Source organism: Physeter macrocephalus, chromosome 18 (assembly GCF_002837175.3).
Source record: "Physeter macrocephalus isolate SW-GA chromosome 18, ASM283717v5, whole genome shotgun sequence".
NCBI lineage: Eukaryota > Metazoa > Chordata > Mammalia > Artiodactyla > Physeteridae > Physeter > Physeter macrocephalus.
In genome coordinates this window covers 53,512,393-53,516,445 of record NC_041231.1, presented here as the reverse complement: position 1 = coordinate 53,516,445, position 4,053 = coordinate 53,512,393, and the positions used below count along the sequence as shown (strand labels likewise).

At 40.7% G+C, this 4,053-nt stretch overlaps 1 long non-coding RNA gene across 2 annotated transcripts in view; it reads left to right on the top strand.

Annotated features, from left to right (window-relative positions):
* LOC114484316 (uncharacterized) overlaps nt 1-4,053 on the top strand; it is a 17,729-nt gene that overhangs the window by 10,264 nt on the left and 3,412 nt on the right. For both annotated transcript variants that reach the window (XR_003677049.2, XR_003677050.2), the window contains exon 3: nt 2,457-2,513. This is a non-coding gene — a long non-coding RNA (uncharacterized lncRNA). The remainder of the gene's footprint in view (nt 1-2,456; nt 2,514-4,053) is intronic.

Below are 4,053 nucleotides of genomic sequence, written 5' to 3'. Positions count from 1 at the left end.
AAAAAAAAAAAAAAAAAAAAAAAAAAAATTGCAACATGTTCCAGAGTCACTAGATACAACTGTTGCAAATAGTATGGTGATATGTAAGTAAATATCTGAGGAGGAATTAATTGAAAACCACAAGTAGCAACAAAACAGACACTTGGCAATACAGGGAACATATTTCAATATATTAAAAAAAAAAACATTAAATTCACACCCAGAGGATAGATTTGACATGTTAATTAATTTGTCTTTTCTCTTACCTAAGTGCTTCCACTGCTCAAATTCCTCCTGCTTTCAGTCTTCATACTTAGCAATGCCAGGCATTTTCAAGGTAGTCTAACACAGGTGTCTTCTGTCTCTAGGCCATAGGGCAGAAGTCCTGGAGAAGGGTTTTCCCCCAACACCTGACACCTGCAATGGGATTAGTCATGGGGGTGGAGTTAAGAGTTATGACTTATGCTCTACCATGCAGAGTCCTTCATCCCAATATCATTGGGGCACATGTATTCCTTAGTGTGTGTGTGTGTGCGTGCGTGCGTGTGTGTGTGTGTTCTTATAAAATCCTGGGCTCTTGAACACCCAGGACCCAGAGTAGACATCCCTCATACCCAGGTGTAAAATGAATAAATTAGACCTTAGATACATTTCTTTCTGACTATCTCTGCTCTGACAATTCCCCAGTCCCCTTTGTAGGCCCCCTTTAGTCCACGTGACTAGTCCTGGGCAATGGACTCTGAGCAGAACTGGGTGCTGTGTGTCATATCTGTGCCAATTCAGAGCTGGTATGACATCCTTCAACTGTCTCCAATCAGGTCTACTGTGGCGATGGCGGCACAAGACTGTAGGGCCTCCATTTTTGACCAAGTGGAAAAGAGCCTGGCACCAACCCACATTAGATATGGAGCAAAAGCAAAAAAATAAACGTCTGTTAGGACAAAAACAGAAGGATTTTGGAGGTTTTTTCCTTCCATCAAAGCATAGCCTGGCATAATATGAATAATATCAGTTCCATACTTTAAAAGAGCTTTCCACATTCTAAGATTATGTATCCACCTGGTTTTTTTAAAATCGTAGTTTGTGCTTTTTAAATTGATATTTAAATATTTAATCAAACTGGAATTTTATTTTAGTGTAACATATACCATACATATTTAAGGTGTTATTCCAAAAAACCTGTCCAGACAAAATTTATTACCTAATCAGTGATTTCCCCAGTAATTTCCAATAAAAATTTTATCATCCACCAAATCAGGGGTCACAAACTATGTTCTGCAAGCCAAATCTGCCTGTTTTTTAAAAAATAAATAAAGTTTTATTAGAACCCAGTTGTGCCCATTTGTTTACATGGTGCTGTGGCTGCTTTCATACTATGGCCGAATTGAGTAGCTGTGACCAAGACCGTATTCAACTGAAAGACAAAAAGTAAAGTTCAAAAATATAGCCAGGATAATCATTAAAAAGAAGAATTCCCAACAAAAAATAGAGATAAATATGTGAGGTATTGGATATGTTACCTAGATGATGAGAATCCTTTCACCATGTGTACGTATATCAGATCACCACCATGTACACTTTGAATGTCTTACAGTTTTGTTTGTCAGTTATACCTCAATAAAAGTTGGGGGGAAAAAGAAAAAGAAGAATGGGATCTTGCCTAGAACACATCAAGCCTTAGTATAACCCATCAGTAATTAGAACAGTGTGATACTGGTTAGATGAAAACTTAGTGCTATCACCTCATTTTGGAAATTTAAAAATAAAAATGATGCTTTAAGGTGGAAATGACTTATTGAGATTGCATAGTTGATTTCATGGCTGATTTAGGACCAAACTCCTGGCCTCCTGCAACCCACTCTTGGTCTCTGTTTACTTCAGTACATGTTACTTTCTCACAGACCGACTAGCTTTATAAAGCAGGGAATCTAGGTTATACTGTGGTAACAAAAAATCTGCAAAAGTCAGTGGCCTAAAACATAATTTTTTTTTTCTTGCTTAGTTTGTCTGACATGGGTCACTGTTGCAGTCCGCTCCACACAGTCACTCAGGGACCCAGTTTGATGCAGGCTGTCACCATGGAGCTGGACTATCTGGGCATCTGACCTCCTCTGTGGTTGTGTGGGGGCCAAGGAGAACCCAGAGGATTTTGCAGAGGCTTCTTACTGCCTCAGCCCAAAAGTGATATGTACAACTCTGTTCACTTATTGTTGGTGAGAATTTGTCACATGGCCAAGCCTGACTGCCAGAAGGCTGGGACGTGTGCTGTCCTCTAAAGGAAAGAAGAAGTGGGTGTGGTGAGCCCTGGGTTACAATTGCATGTGATGAAGTGGGAGTAACTGAATTGTTAGACTGGTGATTTCTTTCTTTCTTTTTTTAATATTATTGGAGTGTAGTTGATTTACAATGTTGTGTTAGTTTCAGGCGTACAGCAAAGTGATTCAGTTATACATACACATATATTCATTCTTTTTCAGATTCTTTTCTCATATAGCTTGTCACAGAATGTTGAGAAGAGTTCCCTGTGCTATATGGTAAGTCCTTGTTTATTATCTATCTTATATATAATAGTGTGTGTATGTTCATCCCAAGCTCCTGATTTATTCCCCCCGCCATCATCCCCTTTGGTAACTATAAGTTTGTTTTTGATATTTGTAAGTCTGTTTCTGTTTTGTAAATAAGTTCATTTGTGTCCTTTTTAAAATTAGACTCTGCATATGAGTAATATCATGTTATATTTGTCTTTCTCTGTCTGACTTACTTCACTCAGTGTGATCATCTCTAGGTCCATCCATGTTGCTGCAAATGGCATTATTTCGTTCTTTTTTATGAATGAGTGATATTCCATTGCATATATGTACCGCATCTTTATCCATTCATCTGTCGATGGACATTTAGATATGCTTCCATATCTTGGCTATTGTAAATAGCGCTGCAGTGAACATTGGGGTTCATGTATATTTTCTAATTATGGTTTTCTCCAGATATATGCCCAGGAGTAGGATTGCTGGATCATATGGTAGTTCAATTTTTAGTTTTTTAAGGAACTTCCATACTGTTCTCCATAGTGGTTGTACCAATTTACATTCCCACCAACAGTGTAGGAGGGTTCCCTTTTCTCCACACCCTCTTTTTTTTTTTTTTTTTTTTTTGGTATGCGGGCCTCCCTCTGTTGTGGCCTCTCCCGTTGCGGAGCACAGGCTCCGGACGCGCAGGCTCAGCGGCCATGGCTCACGGGCCCAGCCGGTCCGCGGCATGTGGGATCCTCCCAGACCGGGGCGCGAACCCAGTTCCCCTGCATCGGCAGGCGGACGCGCAACCGCTGCGCCACCAGGGAAGCCCCTCATTGTAGTTTTGATTTGCATGTTTCTGATAGTTAGTGATGTTGAGCATCTTTTCATGTGGTTTTTGGTCATCTGTATCAGACCAGTGATTTCTTATCTGATTGTTTCTCTCCCACAGAAGCTTCCGTTTTTTTAACATATTCCTGACTCTCTGTGTCTGTACCCTCATCCTGAGAGTTGAAGGATAAATATATGTCAAATCAGTGATTTTGGCTCTGTGTGCTTAAAATGGTTAAAATGATAAGCAAAAAACAGAGGATGAAAACAATGGTTCGGAGGCTTGCTCATGGCTCCTAGGGATCTGCTTTATTTCTGGAGTGAAGGAGGGCAGAGTCCACCAAATCATCTGCAAATTCTTGGCCTGAAAGAGTTCTCTCAGCTTCCTCAAATATTTACCATTTTTTAATAGAAAAAAAAGTGTTTGGTGTTTGTGTTAAGGGAAAAGCTTGAAGCAAAAAGATAATTAGTAAATTCACAGAAGTTTTATTTACTTCTCTTTCCAAAATGAAAATTTTGCCTTATGACAATTCAATTAAAAATACACACATAGGGCTTCCCTGGTGGCGCAGTGGTTGAGAGTCTGCCTGCTGATGCAGGGGACACGGGTTCATGCCCCGGTCCGGGAAGATCCCACGTGCCGCGGAGCGGCTGGGCCCGTGAGCCATGGCCGCTGAGCCTGCGCGCCCGGAGCCTGTGCCCCGCAACGGGAGAGGCCACAACAGTGAGAGGC